This window comes from Anomalospiza imberbis, chromosome 1 (genome assembly GCF_031753505.1).
Source record: "Anomalospiza imberbis isolate Cuckoo-Finch-1a 21T00152 chromosome 1, ASM3175350v1, whole genome shotgun sequence".
Taxonomy (NCBI): domain Eukaryota; kingdom Metazoa; phylum Chordata; class Aves; order Passeriformes; family Viduidae; genus Anomalospiza; species Anomalospiza imberbis.
Window position 1 is genome coordinate 76,920,261 of NC_089681.1, and position 23,901 is coordinate 76,944,161.

At 39.9% G+C, this 23,901-nt stretch overlaps 1 protein-coding gene across 3 annotated transcripts in view; it reads right to left on the minus strand.

Annotated features, from left to right (window-relative positions):
* The window catches only part of CDH18 (cadherin 18), a 527,119-nt gene extending 504,227 nt beyond the window's left edge, over positions 1–22,892 (minus strand). For all 3 annotated transcript variants that reach the window (XM_068197208.1, XM_068197189.1, XM_068197200.1), the window contains exon 1: positions 22,569–22,892. The gene's annotated coding sequence lies outside the window, so the exon portion shown is untranslated. The remainder of the gene's footprint in view (positions 1–22,568) is intronic.
* Positions 22,893–23,901: the final 1,009 nt, after the last annotated feature.

The window sequence follows — 23,901 nt, forward strand, 5'->3', positions numbered from 1 at the left end:
TATGCATGCAATTCAGGATTCTCTCTTGTAGGCTGCCACATGTATCCCAGACAGGAAAACAACACCTGGGTTGCACTGTTACCAAAATATGCTGAGATTTAGCTGGAAAGAAAAAAGGAAGTATTCTACAACACAAATATATGGGCAAGACTTCAGGCCACAAGAAAATTATAACAACAGGCAGCTGTACAAAACAAGACATGGATATAATATGGATAAGTAACAGCTCCTACACTGACCATGCCCCACTTTCCATTTTGATGGCAGAGCTCTATGTATTCCACCAGCATCTAGAAATCATTCACAAGGTAATTTAAAAAATTATCATTTGAGTGCTTGGTTATTATATTAAAATTCAGTAGGAAATTTAAATGCTCTTAAGGATAAAGTCTTTTATCATTTGGTTCACAAAAACCTCCTAACCTCCTAGACTCCTGGCTTTTTGAATTCAGTGAATGGCTGTACATAATAGCACTTTTTCGTGAAAAAAAATTTCCAAATCCATGTAAATATTTTGACAGCCTGTAAACAACACCACAATGAAGTAAAAACTCTGCTCTCACTTGTCAAATAAAAACTTAAGACTCACAATTTATAAAGTTGTGGACCCTTTGCTATATGAAGTTGAACTGAAGAAATATATTCAGATAGCAAACTTTTCATTTGGCCCAAGGTAAGAGATGACACAAGCTTTGAAATTTCAGCTGGTTTTTGGTTTTGGGTATTATTTCTTTGATTAGGTTTAGATTTTTTGTCTTTAGAAGAAATAAAGAAATTTATCTTCTTTGATTTACCTAAATCATGGTGCTTTCTAATAATTTTGAGTTCATCTGAAATAAAAAAAAAATTATAGAAAGTTATCCATTTGCATGTATACTTGAAGAAACATACACAACATACACTCCAGTGGAAGCAGAGCAAAGAGATTGTGCTTTTTTCTAGAAATCACCTACATCTTCTTTCACTGTCCCATCTCATTTTTTTTTTTTTTTTGCAGATTGCTTTATAAGGCTCTGTTGAAAAAAAAAATTGAAAACTTCAGTGAGCCAGAAAAAAATTTAGAGATTTTAAGTTCTACATATATTTGTAGGTGACTCAATAAAGACAGAGACCAAGGAGAACGAGAATACATTTTGACTGCCCTTTAAGTGGTTTCATCACCAGTTCACAAATCTCCATTTAGAGGGAAACATGACAAAACTGCATTTTCCCAATGAAACAATCCTAAATAATCCACTGAGAATTATTCCTGTTTTTTTTTTTCCTTTTAACATTTGATAAAGAAGAGGATAGATTTGTACTATGTGTAAAACTTATGTCTAATATAGTTCTTTTTTTTTCCAGTTATCAAATTTTAGCTGATGCCACTCACCATTATTAAACAATCATTTGAATGAAATACAGAATTTAATTAATCACTTAAATGTGAGTCTTAGGCACCAGATTTAGGGAGTCAGAACATAAAGAATGTTGCTTTCATTACCATTATACAATTCAGTAAACAGCATTTTCAAAAGAGTTCAAATGGCATCAGTTATGAGTCCATTAAATCATTATCAGCCTTCCTGGATCCTTCCCCCTGAACCTGGGAATTGCAGGAAAGCTCTTTCTCCAGTACAGGATAACCTTTTTGGCAATCAGTATAACATATTGTGCTTGAGAGATGGGGCAAAATTAATCTCTGAATGTGAGCCTATGCCATGAAGTCATTGTCATTTCATAAACTGCCCATCATTTTTCTACATTTTTGTAAGAGACTGACAGCTTGAATAAAAAAAATAATAATTTGGAAAACCAAAGACTTCTGAAACGAGGAGGTCATGGATAGTTACGAAAGTGCTATGGGAATTGCCGGCAACAGGTCTGGCAGCAATGAGGAATGACAGCTTGTACAAAGGCTACTCTGGCCACTGTCAATGGGATGGCAAGATTAAGTAAGGCAAAGGCCAAAGACTCCCTCCATCTGCCAGAAGCCTGGCTGAATTAACTCAGCACAGTAGTCCGTGAAACATGCGTCAGCTGCACATCTCTCTGAGGCTCTCTTGATGTTGTTTCATTTGGATTTGCACACTGAACAAATAGCACTCCAAGTCTCAAACACTCAGATGAGACAGGTTTACTAGCAACATAGGAGAGTGCCATTCAACTCTGTGATTTAGTATTTTGGTAAAAAGAGGAAAATGAAACTGAACACAACCACTACAACTCCAACCTTCAGAGTTGAGTACTTTTACTTCCTTATCTTACCATCACCCAGAAGTGTCCAAGATACAAGCCAAGGATCCACATCCTGGCCTTATTTAGCATATAGTATTGCCACCTAAAACTCTTATGCTGTAAGTGTGGTCCTCTAGCACTCCTGCAGTCACCACCTCCAGGGTCTGCCCCTTCCTCTTCCCCTTTTCTCCTAAATCACTTCTTATCTAAAAGAAGTTAACTTTAGTGACTGGCATCTCATCCACCAAAAAGAGGTCTTGGTTGCAGTTTCTCAGGCAAGTTTCCTTGAAATTTTAACTCCCTGGTTCTGCAGAAACCTCCCTCTTGGCCCCTCCAAGGCTGGATGCCCCCTCAGCAAACACAACCAGGACCACCAAAATATTCCTCCTACAGCAAACCCAGCAGCAAATGGAGCCACCCAACCTGGCACCAGGACAGGTGATAGAAACAGCAGGGTACATGGCCACAGCACAAGTGTCTCAATGGAGGGCCCCACAAAAGAGTAAAAAGCAAAACAGAGGACTCACAGGGCTCTGCCCACCTTCTCACAGCCCACTCCTTGCCACTCCTTTCCCTCACAGGACAGAAGGTTGCTCCCACAGCAATGCCGTGGCAAGAGAATGCCCTCCATCACCCTGGCCCCTGCCCAGATGTACTCCCTGGCCCCCAGCTGTCCTGTGCATGGCATGAGTAGCTCCTTCCCACACTAGCATAAATTTTCCAGAAGGCTTTTTAGGCAGCCCCAGCCTCCAGTTGCAGCCCTGGCCCTGGCCCTTAGACACGTCAGGGCGTTACTTGCCCCACAAAGAGAGCCTTGGCAGGAGGCTGAAACCAAGCAACCCTTTGCACACCTGCAAGGGACATTCAGCTCCAGTCGGTGAGATGAGATAAGAAGCATGGGAAATAAGTCCATATTTTTCTCTCTGCTTCAGTAGAATGCTGGCCATCAGTTTGTGCATTGCTTCCAACTCATTTAAGGGAAGTTGTTTTCCCTAACTTGAAGCCACCCTAACAGCAAATTCTTGTATCATTAAACCAATTATGTTATTGATGAACACATCTATCAGAGTCTCATAGGTTAAAAAGAGATGCTTCTTTTTATTAAGCTGTATTCCAGCACAATCAGTTTCAACTACAGCTTCTCACTTCTCTGTAAATAAAAAATGTTTGAAAGACTGGTGGATTTTCTCTTTTTCTGGTAAATATTTACCAACAGGGGAACAGATTTCCTCAGCTAAAAGAAAATAGGAATCACTAGTTCCTCCCCTAGTTTGCCCAGAAGGGTGATCATTATAAATTACCTTATTGACTGATGCCTCTGAACTGCACCCTGTGTGCTTCAGTGGTCTGAGTAATCAACATGCTAAATGCAGGTAAGGAGGTCATTTACAGCAAAATATTACTGCTGGACAGGCAAATTGTTTTATCTGGATGCAGAGATTATTTCCATTTCAGTTTTCTTGGTGGATAAATTTTAATTTTTAGAGTCCTGGACCATTGGGACTTTTCAATTTTCAAGCAAAAGCTTCTGAGATGTGGTTATAGGGACACTGATATCTACCACTGTAGATATCTATATGCACTTGTGTGATTACTTGTAAATAAATTGTAGTTGTAATTTCCATGGAAGTTATACCTTTGCATGTCAAATGCAATTCTCAGGCTAGATAATGCATAGGAAAATATACAAAGTTTAAATTAAGGCATCTAAAAACTTACTTGAATTTGGTTAAGATTTTATTCTCTCAATACATTAAGGGGACTATTATCTAGGTAATTCTAAAACTATCCTTGAATCATTCACTCTGTAATTGGCAAAATCACCAATATTCAAAGGAAATTTAAAACAAGTCTTCAGGTTTTGCTCTTAGTAATTTTTAATGTATGTCACTACGTTAAGAAACCAATGCTGCATGATAAAAAAGGAGCATTCCAAAGTTCAAAATTAGACCTTGAATGTTCTATTGGCTGATTTAGTTCATACTTTGTAGTATTAAAAAAAATCTTGCATTTCTGATGACATAGAGACATTAAATATTATTTCACATCCTGAAAGTTTTATGCTGTTGTAGAACATTTTTAACAGTGTTTCAGTGCTTCCTGAGTTTTATGAGTTGTATCTAGAAGAATTATATTTATGTCTATTCTCTAAAAGCATAATACCTCTCGAACTATTTTCTTCCAGAGAAGAGAATGGGAGAAATAGAGTAGAAATGTCCATTAATGCAAAATGATAACATGCAGACTTGTAAAAAAACAAAATAGGAATGATGGCATTATATTTCTGTGGTCCTTGTCAAGATTAACAATCCTATGTATATGGTTTGTGTTAAAGAATTGATTTATTGCTTGAGAAAGAATTGTAGGGTCAAACAACAATAAAAATTAGGGCCTTCTTTACATCTTGCTTTCCATTTCCTAAACAAGGAACTTTATAGAGATTTTTTTTTATTATTTGTTAAAACTGTGTACAAAATTGTTAAGTATATATATCTTTTTGCATCTAATATTGTGAATAGTGCAGTGTTAGGCACAAGGAACAGCACCTGTGTTCATGATGATAAAAAGACAGTGCAAACACCTCAGTGTGGTACAAGATCACAAAATTAAATTACTGCTGGCTTCAATACTTTAAAATATAATGAACTAAGAATAATTAAAAGTTATGGAAATTATTATGACATAATATCATCTGACATATAGTATATTAGCCAAAATTTACTATATTAGCCAAAATTTAGTATATTAGCCAAAATTTATATGCCACTTTATGCCAGAAAAGTTTTGCTAGCTCAGAGGAATTAAACATCCTGATTCTTGGAACACTGGAAACAAATGATGTTTAGGATCTGATTTCAAAACAAGCAGATTGCCTGTGAGAATTAGAGACTTATTTAGGTAATTTAACCAATTACTTTGATTATTCATGCTATTTTTTTAAGGATACAGATTAAATTTCCAGCATACTCTGCATTTTATCTGAAATAAAGCTAAGAGTGATGGATCTAATGATTGTTTGAGATCTTGAAAGGAAATTCTATAGTGACTCAGTTGTGCATACATATGCATCTAAAATGAAAGAGAGATTTAAAAAAGTCATGTAAAACAGCCCTACATCTTATTTAGGTTCAAGATAATACTACCAAGACAAGGTTATTTGTGAAATGTGTTATAATTTTGCTTACTACTGTATTTTCAAAAAGGTAATTTAAATTTTATCTTTTAAATAGAACATTATAGTCTCCTAGTGCATCCACTAGCTATAGTTTTGAAGAGAGTTGGGGTTTTTATTCCCTAAAGATTATACTTTAATGTCCATAAGACTTCACATACTGTATTTCCAGACACGTTATCATTACTGAGAGTAGAGCACATTGGTTATGTTGAATTTTCCTAGCTGACACATATTTAGAAAGTGCAAAAGTGCAGCTAAATCCGAAGTGGTTCGCACATCATCTACAATAAAAGCATTCTACAGGGTGACCTAATTATATTTAATTTTATACCATTGTTGATTTATTGAAGGGTATGGAAGTGAAACAAACTCATTAATAAAATAAAGCTTTTTCAAAAGTTAGAAGAGCATATTCTGCCCACATGAAATATTATCTAATCAAAATGTAGAGCACCTATCACTTTAGTGACTAGAGATTAATTAGCTAAAAAAACAATTAAAAAAAACCAAACTAAACAAACCACAAACAAATACAACCAAACCTCTCACATTCTTTCAACATCCTTATCCTCCCCAAATTAGAAATTCCAAATAGCTACAGACTGCAATGGCTGACCTTATGTACTTTTCCTTTTAAAAGATACTGTTTCCTGCCCTGCCCACTCTGGCACACCATCTCATCCCAAAAGAGAAAGGAAAAAAAAAAATTCCTCTCAAAAGAAGGGAAAACTGGAGAAAAGTAATATAGACTTTGATGCAGACTTTGATAAACGAGGGGAGGGGAGGGGAGGGGAGGGGAGGGGAGGGGAGGGGAGGGGAGGGGAGGGGAGGGGAGGGGAGGGAAGGGAAGGGAAGGGAAGGGAAGGGAAGGGAAGGGAAGGGAAGGGAAGGGAAGGGAAGGGAAGGGAAGGGAAGGGAAGGGAAGGGAAGGGAAGGGAAGGGAAGGGAAGGGAAGGGAAGGGAAGGGAAGGGAAGGGAAGGGAAGGGAAGGGAAGGGAAGGGAAGGGAAGGGAAGGGAAGGGAAGGGAAGGGAAGGGAAGGGAAGGGAAGGGAAGGGAAGGGAAGGGAAGGGAAGGGAAGGGAAGGGAAGGGAAGGGAAGGGAAGGGAAGGGAAGGGAAGGGAAGGGAAGGGAAGGGAAGGGAAGTAATGTTACACAGCTTTCTGGTCCTGGATACAGGAGACTTGCAAAGAAGTTTTAGTTTTCCAATAGGCATCTTTGGCACAGAACACTTGAAACTGTGCCATCCATGAAAATGCCAATTCTTCTTAGCACAAGTTCTAGACTTGCAAAATTGTGTAAAATCAATGGCAAAAGTATCAGGGATGCATAACTTCTCCAAATACAAAGGAGCAGTGCCAGCACGTCCCTCCTATACGGACCTAGCACAGCATCCTGCCGCAGCCAAGCTGCAAGAGGTCAGGCTGAAATAGTTGATGCTGTCAGCGTCAGGTAGAGTTGTTTTGGTTTTTTTTTTTTACTTCCAGATACATACATTTTCTACATGGAATACTTTCACATACTGTAGAGCATTTCTCTCTGGATTCTAGCATAAATCTAAAACATCTGTAGCTATCTTATGGAAATGAAGATGATGAGTAGTTATAGAAGTAGGAAAGAATTATATTCCTGTGTTGCAGTTCAGTGGGTACCCTGCAGCTGGGCCCCACAGATAGGAATGTCCGAATGACCCTTAACCTTAGCTAGACCCCATTGGCTGAGTGCCAGATAGCTCCAGCCCCCCTAGACCCAGACCTAGATAAAAAACCTTCCCGCCATTGTTCGGTCTCTTTTCCTGCATACCACCAGAGAATAAACACCTGGAAAACGAGCCTCTCTCTCCTGGTTTCTGTGGCACTGCTCCTCTGAAGTCCCCAAGGCTGAGCTAGCAGAACAGTTTGGGGGGGGCTGAAAGAGGGCTCTGCCGCAGGTTGGCGCCCAACGTGGTCTTTTTAGAGTCCACGGACAGCTGGAAGTCCTGATTTCAGGATTTCAAAAGCATTTTGGGCTGTTCAGCTACCTTGTAACTTTTAGCAGCCTTTAAGGGGTTAAAAGTTAGGAGGAGAAGGTCGGGACCTCTTCTCTGCACCTAGAGAAGAGCCGGTCTGAAGCTGGGAACCCTAACTCCACCAGGACGACCCCACAGAGTCCGGGTAAGCCCCCCCGTTCGCGACCCGGGAGCGACCAGGGTGGGGTGGGACTGAAGTTAAAAGCGGCGGCGGGGAGAACGTAGGACCCAGGGCAGCCGCTTGTGGGGAAAAGTGGGCGTGTCTTTGTTCGGACCTCGGACCGGCGGGGAGCCGCTCCGACCCGAATAGCCCGAAAAATCGGGGGTGAACGAAACGGGGACGGGGAACCGAAGCCAGGGAAGGCGGCGGGACACCTCTCCCGAGCCGGGGAGACCGAAAAACCCTGCGGGAGGGACCCCCCGTGGCGGCGCGGCCCCCCCCCACCCCCCTCCCTTCTCCCCCGCGGCGGAGAGAAGGATATAGTCCTGCGTTAAGTTAGGGATAGAGAGTGAACAAAAAGACATCTAAAACAACAAGATGGGTGGAAAAATGTCAATTCTAGAGAAGAAAATAATTAAACACCTTAACGAAATTTTAATTAATGCTAAATTTTCAAAAAAGCTGATATCGGAATTCGTTTGCTGGCTAATAACAGAAATACCAGAATTTAATATTCAAGATATGAACTCAGTTTCCTTTTGGGATGAAATAGGACACACATTGACATTAAAAATTGAAGATGGAGAGGATAGGGCTTCTCAGTTTATTCCGATATTTTTACAAGCCCGAAAACAGCTTTTAGAAGCAGAAAAAAACACACAGTCAGAGGAAAAACCCCAGAGTAAACCAACACCAGATACCTCTGATCCTCCAAAGAAAAAAACAGCATCCAAATTATACCCCTCACTTATAGAGGGTTCTCCTCAGCATTCCAGTGAGCACATGGCAGAGGACAAAGAACACATTCCAACACCCCCCCAAAATTCTGGGAGTTTGCAAAACCCAGTCCTAAACCCTTATCTCTACCCCTATCCTTACCCATATCCCTACCCCTTCGGAGCACCTCCGCCCCTACCTCCCCCACCTCCTCTGTGCTTATCACCGGGTTACCAGGGAAACGGGGGAGGGGGAGGGGAGGGGGAGGCAGCCCGCACCACCGGCAGGGGGAGGGAACACAGGGACACAGGACAGGAGCAGCCTTTGCCCAGGCCCTGGGGGGAAGGTCAGAGCACAGATACCGACCCCGGGGAAGCTGAAACTGGAGATAGCTCAGACCTAGCTGCAGAGATTATTCCATCTGTTGCTCCTGTAGTTTATCTTGGGAGGAGAAACGGTAACAGAACCTACCAGCCACTCTCTTATCAGGATAAAAAAGAAGTCTGCAAAATTCAAAGAGAATTTGGCAGGTCTAGTGAAATTTTCAAAGGCATGATAAGAGCAACTTTTAATTCAAATGAAATGGTTCCCAATGATATTAAAGATTTATTCAGGTGCTTATTAACCCCTTCAGAATATGATTTATGGGATAGTTGGTGGAAAAACACTTTAACAACACTTTTACAGGAACTACAACAAAACCCTAATACAGCAAGTGATAATCAGGGAAATCCTTTGACAATGAGTCACCTGTATGGGGAAGGCGAGTGGCAAACTCCAGAGAAACAAACTAGAGCATTACCTAAGGAAATTCTAAATAGGATTTGCACAGCTGCACAAAAAACGTTTTATCAGTTACCAACCACGGAAGCTAAAAGCAGTTATGTTAAAATTAAACAGTTTCCTTTAGAACCTTTTTTGCAGTTTGTGGATCGTCTCAGAACACAGGTGGAGAGACAGGTATCAGACCCAGGGATACAAGCAGAACTGATCAAGGAGATGGCCTTAAGCAACGCGAATGATACCTGCCGGAGGATTATTTTAAGCTTACCTTTAGAACCACCTCCTACTCTTCCACAAATGATAGACGCTTGTACCAGGAAAGCAGCACTGCTTGGTAATCCTGACAGAAGTACAGGGACAGCGCATACGCAGCCTGCCGCAACAGAGATGCCTCGACAAAGGACGAATCCGAGGGCATCAGACCAACAACAACACCTCATTTGCCACCGGTGCAAGAAACCAGGCCACTTCGCCAGAAATTGTCCACAAAACCAGACACAGAAAAAGTTCAACAAACAAAAAAACTGACTAAACAGCGCGTTCCCGCGAACAATACAACTGCGCGCAAAGATATAAATGTAGCGGGACCCCCACGGGAGAACGCCACTCTCTCAACAGCTAAGGGGGAGGGCGGGACCCAGGGTGGGGGGGGGAGAAAAAAGAAAAATGTAAAAATTAATAAGAAACGGCAGCCGCCAGGCCGATATCACCTAGTAACTACTAAAGGTTTTCATTTCAGATCTACTGATTGGGAAGTCATTATAGTGGACCTGTCTAACAGCTCACAAAACCAGAAGGTTAACTCCATGGACCGTGAGTATTTTGTTCTTGGGGACACAGCACACACACCAATGGAAATTGAGATAGCTCCCATGAACACTAAGGGAAAAACAAAAGGTTTAATGCTTCTAGCCCGTTGTACACACCCACCATTCTACTTAGAAAAGGGGCAAATTATTGCCCAGGCTATTCCTGTTCCAGCAGATATCACTGCGGAAGGGAAGCCACCAGAAATTTACTGGGCAGAAGTGGTGGGAGAAGATAAACCTTCGATGGGATGTAACCTGGCCTGTGGAGCAGACCGCCTCCATGTGGAGGGGGTTTTAGACACAGGCTCAGACGTCACGGTAATACCTAAGACCATGTGGCCATCACAGTGGGAATTGCAACCTGTGGCAGGCAAAATTCAGGGTATAGGAGGTACCACCTTGGCGAAAATTTCAAAAAGCATGGTGCAAATAGAGGGACCGGATGGAAAAGTAGCCAGTGTCCGTCCATTCGTTGTAGATTACAAGGCACCACTGTGGGGGAGAGATACCATGTCCCAGTGGGGAGTCAAATTGGTCATTCCTAAGACACCCCAGGATTTTTAAAAATAGCCACTGTGAGGCGCCCCACTCACAAATTAAAATGGTTGGATAATACTCCGAAATGGGTGGCACAGTGGCCAATGAGTAATGAGAAACTCAAGGCGCTAGAGGAACTTGTGAAGGAACAATTGGCACAAGGGCATATAGAAGAGACAGATAGCCCTTGGAATTTCCCAATCTTTGTAATAAAGAAACCGGGAAAGGACAAATGGAGATTACTCCATGACCTTCGAGAAATAAATAAAATTGTAGAGGACATGGGACCACTCCAACCAGGGATGCCTAATCCAACAATGCTCCCTCGAGATTGGCAATTGGCTGTCCTAGATATCAAGGACTGTTACTTCCAAATTCCACTGCACCCTGAAGATGCCCCAAGGTTTGCATTCTCAGTTCCCACGGGCAATAGAGAGACACCAATGAAACGTTATCACTGGAAAGTTTTGCCTCAAGGTCTAAAAGTGAGTCCTTTCATATGCCAAAAATATGTAGCATCATTACTGTCTCCAGTACGTGCAGAGAGAAGGGATGCTATCATCCTCCACTACATGGATGACATACTTGTGTGTGCCCCCAAGGACTCAATACTCCAACACACGCTTGACCTAGTGGTTAAGGTTTTAACCTCTGCTGGATTTGAAATGCAGGAAGAAAAAGTTCAAAGGATGCCACCTTGGAAGTACCTGGGTTTGGAAATCACTGCAAGGACCGTTGTTCCGCAGAAATTGGTAATCGATTGTAACCCCAAGACACTAGCAGACCTTCATTCCTTGTGTGGGTCTTTGAATTGGGTAAGACCCTGGTTAGGTCTCACAAATGAGGAGTTAGGTCCTCTCTTTAAGTTATTGAAGGGGGAAAGGCGTACGGACTCTCCCAGGGAACTGACCCCAGAGGCAAAGAAGGCACTTGAAAAGGTACAGAAGGCCTTGTCAGAGAGACAGGCTCATAGGTGTGAGCCAAACACACCTTTTCAATTCATAATTCTAGGAAGGCCACCACATCTGCATGGCTTGATTTTTCAGTGGGTTAAGGGACAAAAAGATCCACTCTTGATCATAGAATGGGTTTTCATATCTCACCAAAGATCCAAGACCATCACTGAGCCACAGGAGCTCATGGCACAGCTGATTTGGAAGGCCAGGGTGAGATTGTGTGAATTGGCGGGTTGTGACTTTGCATGTATTCACCTTCCATTCAAAATTGCAGAAGAAGGGAAGGATTCTCCAGAGAAATTGACTAATGAAAAATTCGAGCATTTGCTCCAGAGCAATGCCAGTCTCCAGTTATCTCTGGATAGCTACAAGGGACAAATATCAGTCCATGCCCCGTCTCATAAGCTGTTTAATGAGGAATTTCACCTCCTTCCTCAGCAAAAGAGGAGCTCGAGACCACTCAAGGCTCTCACAGTGTTCACAGACGCATCCGGGGTGTCCCACAAGTCGGTGATGACTTGGAGAAATCCACAGACCCAGTATTGGGAAGCTGATGTGGAGTATGTGGAGGGATCTCCCCAGGTGGCTGAACTGGCTGCAGTGGTAAGAGCTTTTGAGAGATTCTCAGAACCAATTAATCTGATAACAGATTCAGCTTATGTAGCGGGGATAGTATCCAGAGCGGAGCAGGCAGTGCTCAAAGAAATAGACAATGAACAACTCTTTAATTTGCTCACCAAGCTGATTCATTTAATTTCCCACAGGGAGCACCCGTATTTCGTGATGCATGTGAGGTCACACACCGATTTGCCAGGTGAAATAGCAGAGGGGAATCGTCATGCAGACTCCCTTGCTGCACCAGTTGAGAAAGCACGTCTCCCTGATGTCTTCCAACAGGCAAAGCTAAGTCACCAGCATTATCATCAGAATGTGCCTGGCCTGGTTCGACAGTTCCAGCTAACACGGAGCCAGGCTCGAGCCATTGTGGCCAATTGTCCAAACTGCCAGCTTCAGGCTGTGCCATCGATGGGCGTAGGGGTTAACCCCCGAGGCCTTGGCAGCTGTGAGGTGTGGCAAACAGACATCACACACATTCCTAGTTTTGGTCGCCTAAAATATGTTCATGTAAGCATTGACACATATTCAGGCGCAATGTATGCTTCAGCTCATGCAGGAGAAAGGTCAGTGCATGCTAAGCAACATCTATTGCAAGCATTTTCTGTCTTGGGAGTTCCACGCACACTTAAAACTGATAACGGCCCAGCGTATGCTTCCAAGGAATTCCTAGAATTTGTCCAGCAGTGGGGAGTGGAACATAAGACTGGCATTCCCCACTCCCCCACAGGTCAAGCTGTGGTTGAGCGTGCTCACCAAACGCTCAAGAAGGTCTTAGACAGGCAGAGCAACTCCACAGCGTGGATGTCTCCACGGGAGAAGCTCTGTAAAGCCATGTTTACCATCAATTTTCTGAATTGTTCATTTGAAAACATGAGTCCACCAGTGACACGGCATTTTAACAGTGGTGAACAGTTCAAATTGTCTCAGCGTCCACCAGTGTTGATTAGGGATCCAGAAACTTGGGAAACCAAGGGACCCTATGAGCTCTTGACCTGGGGTCGAGGCTATGCATGTGTGACTACTCCCTCAGGCCCTAGGTGGATTCCACAGAAGTGGGTAAAACCTTTTATCCCCAAGAATCCAGGTCAGAAAGAAGGGGATGAGAAGCAAGCAGCCGATGCTGCAAAGAGAAGACGCCGTCGGACGGAGGAAGGAGATTCTTCCTAAGTGAACCTTCCGGCAGAAATAGAAATTTTAACATGTTCTGAAAATGTTTGTGTTTCCTTTTTAGAGAAAACATACCGTCCACTTAATCGTGGGATGAACCCCATCCAAGTTGTCATCTTGCTAATGCTGAACAGTGTGGTAGACACATGGATCATCCCTCAGCCACGCCAAAACGTCTGGGTAACCCTGGCTCAAACACTTCAGCAGGAAAATATATGCTTGTCCACGGCAGCAGCAAAGAATCCTATGTCCACCTGTCTGGTAGGGATTCCATTGCAGGCTGGAGAGTTTCCAGCGGCCTTGGATAAACATAGGTCCAATGAAATTCCAGAATCCACTCCCCGACCTCAACAAGAGCAACAGAAGCAGGTTGAGGAGAAGAGGAGACTCTTAGGGGAGTGGTTGCGGAATTTGCCTAAGGCAGGGCAGGAACCCCAAGAATTAGAGTTATTGGGATCCTCACCTGCAGTTTACTGCATGCATTTTTCAGGTCTCTCTCAAGTTTCTAACACTCATGAGTACCACGTTATAAAACAATATAGAGGAGAGTTTACTGCAAGAAGGTGGTGTCGTAACATAAGCCATATTGCAGTAGACAATCCATCACATTCTAGTCCCAAAAGTCTCCCTAAGGGATTGTTTTTGGTTTGTGGGGACAGAGCATGGGCAGGAATTCCATCTCGGCTTCTAGGAGGGCCATGTACCATAGGGCGGTTGTCTGTATTGACACCCAATCAAACTTTAATAGGGGAATGGACTCACAAGAACAAATCGGCAAATAAAATTCAAAAGAGGAGTGCAGATATTTTGGACCCAAATTGTAATGCAGATATTTTCCATTGGGCAAAGTCAAAAAGAGTTGCTGTATCCCTGTTCCTTCCGTGGGTAGCAGCAGCTAAAGCTCTAGGTGAATTGGGACATCTAGAGTGCTGGGTGGTCAAACAGGCAAATTTAACATCAACTGCCATCAGCTCCCTCCTAGAAGATGAGGAAATTACCAGACAGGCCACTCTGCAAAACCGTGCTGCTATAGATTTCCTTCTGTTACTACACGGACACGAATGCCAGGAATTTGAAGGACTGTGCTGCATGAACCTGACTGCAAAAGCTCCAAACATCCATGCTGCCCTTCGAAACATGAACAAGATGATAGGACAAGTGAAGCAAGAAACTGAGGATTGGTTCAAAGAACTGTTTAAGGGTGGGGGAATCACGGGATGGTAGATTTCTGTATTTAGAACAATTCTGTTATTTGTAATTATCCTTTTCCTTGTAACCATAGCGTTCGGGATATTGCGTCGCGTGATTTTCAGAGCCATCACAAATCTTATTTCTACCTCACAAGTCAATCACATAGAGTTGGCAAACCTAAAAAAGCATACCTACCCCAAGGACCGTAAGTGGTGGGGAAACCCGCGCTTAGGGTCCAAATGAATCAAATGTTCTTATAACCTTTTAAAACAAAAAAGAGGGAGGTGTTGCAGTTCAGTGGGTACCCTGCAGCTGGGCCCCACAGATAGGAATGTCCGAATGACCCTTAACCTTAGCTAGACCCCATTGGCTGAGTGCCAGATAGCTCCAGCCCCCCTAGACCCAGACCTAGATAAAAAACCTTCCCGCCATTGTTCGGTCTCTTTTCCTGCATACCACCAGAGAATAAACACCTGGAAAACGAGCCTCTCTCTCCTGGTTTCTGTGGCACTGCTCCTCTGAAGTCCCCAAGGCTGAGCTAGCAGAACAGTTTGGGGGGGGCTGAAAGAGGGCTCTGCCGCATTCCTGATATATGCATAGATAGTAAGATTGGTCCATGAATCACTGTCTGAAAAATGTTCATGGCTAAAGTATTTTTTGGTTTCTCTTGAGAATGTTAATCTATGAAAGAGTCAAAGAAAGTACATGATGGTAAACCAGAAATGAGATTCACAGTATATAAGTTATTTCTTAGTAAATATCTATTTGTTTTATTGGCATAAGGTAATAAAGAGCACATAGTGATGACATTGCTGTAATTTTACTAGTTAGATTCTGAACTGATGTATGACAGTGCCTGGAATTAATGGTCAGATATCCAAGACTGAGTCCCTTGAATATCATCCAAGCTCACCTGAAGTTTCTTCAAATTTCCTGTCTCCAAAGAGGGCAGGAAACTTGAAAGTATGTTTCCCCATCAGAAGTTACTCATTATTTCATTTAAGAAGACAGGTTCAAATTCTGGTTCCACACATAGTATTTAAAAGTTATATTCTGTTATAAGTTAATTAAAAAAAAATAAAGGATATGTTTATATTATTTAATCCAGTTCAATAAAATGCACCAGCAGCAGGAATTTGCAGATGAGCTTGTTCTTATTTACGCATTAATTTCAGAACTGCCCTTACACATCAGTACAGCTCTGATGCAGAGAATTAGGAATTATTAATGCATCTTAAGAAGCTGGGAAGAGCAAAACACTACAATGTATCTTCAGAAGTTTTTAGAAGTTGATGAACTCTATGTATCCCTATGAAATAGACTTCTAGACCTGAAATGTATAGAATTTAAAGCAATATAATATATTTTTACTTTCTCGTACACATAATTTCCATATGCTGAAAAATATTTATACTGTCATTGTTAAGTATTCTAGGACACAAAGAGCTTCTACTTTCTGGTCATTACAAAGTATTAAGAACAAAACTATTGTTTCACTATGTTCAACAAAAAACAATTATCATAATTTACTAATTTTGACAGTTCATTTTGTTTACCTTAACAGCTTGCCCAAAAGTGAATTTGACAGGGGTTTGGTGTGGGATATTTTTTGGTAGGTTTTTTTTGGTTGTTGTTGTTTAGTTTGTTTGTTTGGTTGGTTTGGTTTGTTTTTCTGTTTAATATCTGATAATTGGAGGGAAGGAACAAAACCTTCAGTCGTATATCCTAAATAATTCACCAAATGTTCTGACAGAAAAAAAGGTGTATAAATACTCAATCTGCTGCCATAGCTTTGTTACTGCTGTAAGCACATTTATTCTCAGTGTTACAGATTCACCAGAGGACAATGAATTACTTCTCACTATCAGCTGCTCTGCAGAACTTTGTTCACTTACTTTGTACTCCACAGATCAGTGTTAATAGTCACAGATCAGACCAGGATTTATCCATGTCTTTTTCCAGAGCCAAACGTAATCAGTGTTTTGCAAAGCAACACTTTTGGCTCACTTCTAAATATTTTGAAATTCAAACAAACCAAAAAAAAATTTAAGAGTTTTTCTCAAAACTGTCACATGTGTTTTAATGGTAGTTTGTTGCATGCTGCTCAGCAAAGCCTTTCTGTTATCACATCACAGTATTAAAGCAGATTATGTGAACAAAGTGTCTTCAATATCAGGGAAAATAGCATTTTGTTAGGGTCCTGGTACCTGATGATCTGCATTTCTTGGTGACACCTGTCTTATAAATTGTATCCCCAAGTGGCTTCACAACCTTTTCTTTTATGGTACTCGGGGAATATGTTTGGGTTCTACATGGTTTTATTCCTAAAAATTACAAATTTTCTTTGACAGGGAAACTATAAACTATATACTTCTGTATACACTTGTATAAACTATATACTTCTGTGTGGAATACAGACAGTGAAGGTTAAGATTAGATACAGGTATGCACATGTATAATAGACTCATTTAATTGCATGACTTGGGTTGGAAGCAGCCCTAAAGATTATCTATTTCCAACACCCCTGCCATGGGCAGGGATGCTACCATCTATATACAAATAAATATATGTATATAGGATTGTATATAAATTTGAGGAAGCTACAGGTGCTGTTCCAATGCAATTGCATTTGCTTTGTCATTTTTTCCCTGGTAAAAATGAAAAAAAAAATTAAAAACAAACAAAAGATTCTGCTTTTCATTGTATTGTGATGTGTATTTTAGATTACATTGTTATTGCTTCTCTTTAAAATATTTTGACAGTACACGTAATATTCGCTTTTGCAAACTTCACTACTTTTAAAATCTAGTCATTTGAATTATTCCCTTCATATATTACAGAAAACATGAGATAGGAAAAAAACCCCTAAGTATTTCTTATTTGAGTACATGTCTGAAGAACTGTTTTTTCTGTTTTCAACATTCATCAGAGATTAATTATTTGTTCATGCTTAATAAAGCACCCCAGACTCTTGCCGTTTTCATCAGCTGAAATGACTTCTGTCAACTTTGAGTGACTTCTGTTTGCCATAATAATATTTTACATTTACACAACAGTTTTCATTCAAAAGTATTTCAAAGTGCTTTGCATAGTGTGTTTATGTAATGGATAAATTAACCAACCAGTAAATTAGAGTTACCTCTGGAGTGAAGCTCTGCAGAAACTTTGTGCCAGACTCTTACATGGGTTTAATTTGTTATCTTTTACATAAAATTTCACTGATTTCAAGGAAGCAAAGCATACAATTAAATGCAACTGTGTTTTATAGAGGAGAAAAGTGTCTTGCTACTAGTGTGCTTGACTCCGACCAAGAAGTGGTCTCTGCTCCTTGCTTCTGCTACACACTTCCTGTCATTCATCCAGCAAATTGTTTGGTCTGATTTGAGCCTTAAAAAAAGTCATATGATCATAGAATATCATGAGTTGGAAGAGAACCAAAAGAATCATCAAAGTTCAACTCCTGGCCCTGCACAGGACAACCTAAGAATCAAGCCATGTGCCTGAGAGCATTGTCCAAATGCTTCTTGAACTCTGTCAGGCTTGGTGCTGTGACCACTTCCCTGGGGAGCCTGTTCTGGTGCCCAACCACCCTCTAGGTGAAAAACTTCATGTCATTCCTTCGGGTCCTGTCAGTGGTCACCACAAAGAAGAGTTCAGAGTCTGCCCCTCCTCTTCTCCTCATGAGGAAGTTGTATCTGCAATGAGGTTTCCCCTCAGTCTTCTCCAGGCTGAACAGACCAAGTGACCTCAGCCACTCCTTGGATGCCCTTCCCACTCATCCACCTTTCACTATCTTTGTGGCCCTCTTTTGGATGCTCCCTAATGGCTTTATACCTTTTTTATAATATGGTACCCAAAACTGCACACACGACTCCAGGTAAGACCGCCACAGTGTGGAATAGAGTGGAACAATCACCTCCTTTGACTGCCTGGCAATGCTGTGCCTGAGGAATTACTAATAATAGTCATGCCATCTCAGCTTTGATGACTGTTCATGTGTACATAATTAATTACTTCAAATGCAAGCAAATCATAGTTAACTTTAGCCACCTTTTAGTAATGAATAAGACCTCTTCTACTAACAGAAAAATAATTTGTATGATGCTGAATTTGCAATGTGCTAATAATATATCTAATGAAGGTCATCTTAGAGTTTGAAACATCAATTATTTATCTTAGAAATAATACTTGATTTATTCCATATTTTTAACAATTGCATTATATTGTATGAACCCCTGTCCAGGTAGAACAATAAACAAAGTATCTTGAGATCCTGGTTGGAATTTCTAGATGCTGTTAAGTAGAACAAAGTTCTTCATTGATATGTCATAAGACAGTTGCTATAAAAGGACGTAAAAATAGAGATTATTCAGATATGTAGTAAAACCAAGAAATAACATTTTTAACCTTTTTTTTTTAATTTCAACTTGGTTAGATTATATCCTTTGTTGTGAATGTCAGGCATCACAAAGTGTGTCAGTCTTTTTTATTTCCTTTTTTCTTGAATGGAGTTGGTAGTATTGGAATCTTTCCAAGTTAAACAATTTAAAGTAGCAAGTTGATTCAGGGTGGGTAAAATAATTTACCAACGTGTGATTTTTTTCATTCAAGGATGGCAGGAATAAGAAAATTCTTCAAAACTGGAACAGGGGGACAATTGTTTTGCTTGTCTTTTGACAATCATGTTTCTCCTGGCCTCACCTCAGCATGACATTGCAGTGTTTACAACTACCTTGCTGTGCTTTACAACAAATTAAATTATTTTCCTTAACCTGCAATAGACTATTCTATAGTTCTTTCTGAAGAATACCAGGTGTCACAAGTAATGGTACAAAGTTTACAACCCCACAAGAAATTGTACAAATTTCACAACTGGTTTCAGGTCCAAAGATGCAATGAATTTACAGAAACTAAAGGGCAATAGGCAGAACAAAGCTGTTAGAATTTGGCCCACAGTAACTTCAGTGTAGCTGCTCACATGAGTAAATGTTTTCAGAATTGAAACTTTCTCATTTTATAAAATAAAGAGTGATGCAAAAACCCTGATCACAAACTTAGCCGTTCTGAAAGCAAGCTGTGTAAGGGAAGAGTATGTCACTTCTAAATACTCTAAGTTCTTTTCAGTTCAATATAACAGTATGCTATGGATTTTTTTTTTAAGCTAGTTTTACCTTTGTTCAAATTATTCAGATAAATAGACTTTAGCTTCTTGGACATAAGTGATGCTTCATATTCATATTAGTAATCATAAGGATTACTTGATTACTTCAAAATTTTTGCTGAACATGTTTCCTGCTTCTCCTTTATGGGACATAAAGTAACTTCTACACATAACCATAAATTGACAGTAATAGTTTTCAATTATTTGCAATAAAAAATACACAAAACAAACAGAACGTTCTCCAACAAACGAACAAAAAATAGATTGATAGCAGCTCTGTATTATTAAAATGGTCTACACCCAAAATAAATTAACTCAAGAATAATTGGTTTTGATAAAAAAATCTAGGAACTAGCTGTATCTTTGTATTGCAGCTTGCTGTGTGATATCATAGGAGGAAAGAGCCCCCTAATGGCTTTAAGTTAGCTAGGAAAATAAAAACAAATTTCTCATTCTGTGACTTCAAGCTGGAAAGGAATGCAACATTAATTTCAAAAAGATAAAATTAATCTTTTAAGAAAAAGGTGACCTAGCTGAATCAGTTTAAAGTGTTGCAAATAGTCCAGATTAACATTAACAACCTCAAAGACCTGAAAGAAAATGCACTATTTGTAATATGCAAACTCTTAACTCTTTCTCATTTGTGTTTTTGTCATGTAATTTTTTCAGAATCTGGCAAAAGAAGATAATTAAAATATTTAATTTGGAAATTAATAACATATGAGTAGAAAAATATGAATGTAAGCTTTAGTAATTGTTTCGGTTTCTGATTCTCTTTTGAGCTTTAAATAAATAAATTTAAGGTTCAAATGAAATATTCCCATTGCAAAAGAAAACTTAACTTTTTAGTGTTATTTGGAGTTTCATGGCTTAGATGTAACCTGACTAGTAACAGACATTAATCTCGAGGGAAAAAAATTTTGCTGTCTTTGAAACCACAGAATTACCGTGATTTTTTTTTCCAAAGAGAAAATTATAAGGTGTATTTAAAGAGCACAGTATAATGAACAAGACTTTTCAGAGAGAAAAGAGAGATATTATAAGAGTTGTAGAAAAGCTTTTGAGCATACATAAGGGACTTTTTTTGTTAGTCAAACTGCACATGAAATATACTGAGGAAGGCCTTAAGCTTTGTAAGAATACAAAGTGAATTAGACATTCAGTTATCTTAGCTCTTTATAAAATACTGTCTACGCTTGGTAAATCTAGCTGTCAAAATCCATGTCTTTGTCTCAGTGTTAAAATTTTCAGTCAGGTAATTAAAATGTAAAGGATTTCCTTCCATTATTTATGGTCAGATTCTGCACTCTGACTTCATCATCAGTGTATGCAGTGCTCACCTTTGGCAGTATTTTATGGAGTAAAATACCACATAATAAAGCTATAGTGGCAAAATATTCCTCCAAGAGAATTTATGGCTACCTGGAAAGTTTCAGAAGGAAACATCAGAATTGCTGACATTTGTGCATATAAGAAATAACTTAAATACAATTAATATAGAAGATACGAGGTATTAAAATACCACAGATGCTATAGTTTAGGTAAGCCTTTAGTTCAGGGTCATCAGTTTAGTTCCTGATTTGACAATGTTTATGCATATGATACTTTATAGAAGACAAAACTTTCTCCTAAGCATTGCATATTTTATCCCTGTGGTCACCTAGATGCCCCCTTCAAATTATTGTTAGTTTGTAAAATATCTCTATATACCCAAGGTCCTCAATTCTTATATGTCTTTTAAAAATGATAAATAATCATTTTGGCAACTCCACTTCTCATTTGGGTTGTTGAGAAGTCATTAATTTTTTAAGTATGGTGCTTTATGGAAATTTATTAAAAATTTCTTGGTAAAGGAAGTCAAGAAAGTGTTTTTCTGTAGTTGTGATTCTTTAGTCATTGGATAAATCGGATTATATGTGGATCCACCTCCTAGCAGCAAGACCTTGCTATAGGCAGTTTCTTAACTGGCCAAAGCATTGGAGCACTGTACTTAGCTGAGTCAAAGTCTACTTAAATGCTTGCATTAATAGATTGATGCCTCTACTTCACCCAGAGGGAATAATCACAATATCTGGCATATGAAAAACTCTGCAGTATGGAACAAGGAGCAGAGTGCACAAACTAATGAGGAAGGTGGTACATGCTGTCACAGCTGGAAGGAATGTGCTGCTAATGAAGGAGCTGTCTTAGCGTTATGCTCCCGTGGCCTGTAAACACCCAGTCAATCAACTTCCTGACATACTTCAAATCCAAAAGCTGGGTTATTTCAGATGTAGTCTATCACCTTCAAAACCACAGCAATCTCTCAGGACCTATCACCTATGACAGCAAAACCACTTAAAACACAGCTGAAGGAAATATATAGAAACTTTATGCAGAGCTCTGCAGTTATGAGACAGTAGAGTCAATGTCATACCAAAACAGGTAGTCAGTCCATGGGATGGCTGCTTCAAACATACAGCACAGTGTAGCAGAACATCCTAGGTTTCATATTTCAAGTCATAAGCCTTGATCTTTGCTTTTCAGGCAGAATGCTAGCAATAACTACTATATGGATAAAAAATGGCAGTCTAATGATAAATTATTAAAGGCTGTCCATATTTGCTCAGCAGTGGCATGCTTGCAGGAGAAAGACAGATACTATTTCAAACTACTGACAAGCAATGAGAAATCCTTCAGGTAAATATTCTCTCTACCTGGCATCACAATATATACACTAATGGATCAATAGAATGAGAAAGCTTGTATGCCAATATTACTCCAGACTGTTTAACATGTGTGGAACAAGATACATTAAAACATCATCGAAGTAGTTAGAAATAATCTTTTCTGTTTGTTTCATTCCATTCACCTAAAGGGTTAAGCATGATAAATGCAGTGCACAAACCATGTCCTGTGAATTGTCTTTAGGTGTACATAACAATTGAAACATATAGTCTGTGAGTGAAAGAAACACAAGTGCAAAAATGCATTCTGAGAACAAATGCCAAAGCTTGTATTTAACATGCAAGATACAAAAAGAATAATTTCTTTCTTATCTGCTTAGAAAAGCAAATGATAATTTCCTTACCTGGAAGATCAAACTCGGTATATCATCAATAATATGTGATGTAAGGGGAGAGAATGAATTTTTGTCTTCCTTAATAAGCCTTTCTTCAGAGAAGCAGAACATGAGAGATGTAATTGTAAGTGAAATTAACTATTCCAAGATCCAGTCTGTCATCAGTTGCTCTGGCTTAGAGCTGGCATCCTCTTGCAAATGAAAAAGGGTAGCTCAGCAAGTTCTCCACTAAAGGAGCTTGATATCAGTGTTATCAGGCATCAGCTGTCACACACTGATGTTACAGTGGGTACAGTCTCCCTCTATTGCGCGCTTTCTCTCGCTTCCTCTCCCTCTCTCTCACCCTGACGTTCACTCGGCTCTGAACCTGAGCTCCTTCTGCTGCTGTAAAATCAATCTAGCCTGTCTCAATCTAATAGGCCTCTCTTTAACCAGCCAATCAATAGCACAGATTCCACTGCTGCTCCCCAGGGTCTTTACCAGGAGCAGTATAAACAATAAGAGTTTGGCCAGCAGTTTAACTAAGTACTTTTCATTATTTTATCTCTGTTAAAGAAAAAATGTTTAGGAGAGCCCAGGTTCAAAGCTATCTTTGTCTATGTTTTTTGTGACAGTTATATAAACACGCACATTGCACTGCAGTAGCATTCTGAACACTTTAAAATTTTTACCCATTTTGCATGTTTTGGAATGCATATTTAAAAAGAAAGAAAATAAACACACACACACACACTCCCCACACGGTCCAGTCTAGAAATGAACCGGCATGCCAAGCCTCAGGCTTTGTGTTCTGAAAAATCCAGTAATGTGTTTTGTAACTGGAATTGTTTATGGCAATTGTGGAAATTTACCATAAGCCAAGAATCAGGAGAATTTGGCTTCACAGACTGTGTTCCTAACCCCTGTCAGCTTGAACTAACTTCCTTCCTACACTGTGTTTCACCCTGTGTGTCTTGTGGGAGGTTATGTGGGTTTTATTCTTTGTTTGTTTGGAGGTGTTTTTTTTGTGGGTTTTTTTTTTTTTTTTGTGGGGTTTTTTTTTTTGTGTGGGTTTTTTTTTTTTTTTTTTTTTTTTTTTGCTTGGAGGTTTGTTGCTGTGTGGGGCTTTTTTTTTAAGAATTTGTATGGAAACATCATTGATTCAGATACAAGAGGTGAAGATACAGTATCCAGCAGATTCACATGGGACATCTAGTACAGTGGTCAGAATTAACTGGTAGCAACAAATATCTGCAGTATGCTACAAGCATGCCTTATCTTACTCTGCACTTCACTCCCCACATATGCAAGAATAGACTGTCCTTTACTAGGAAAAAATACAATTTCAGGAAGTATATTGTGC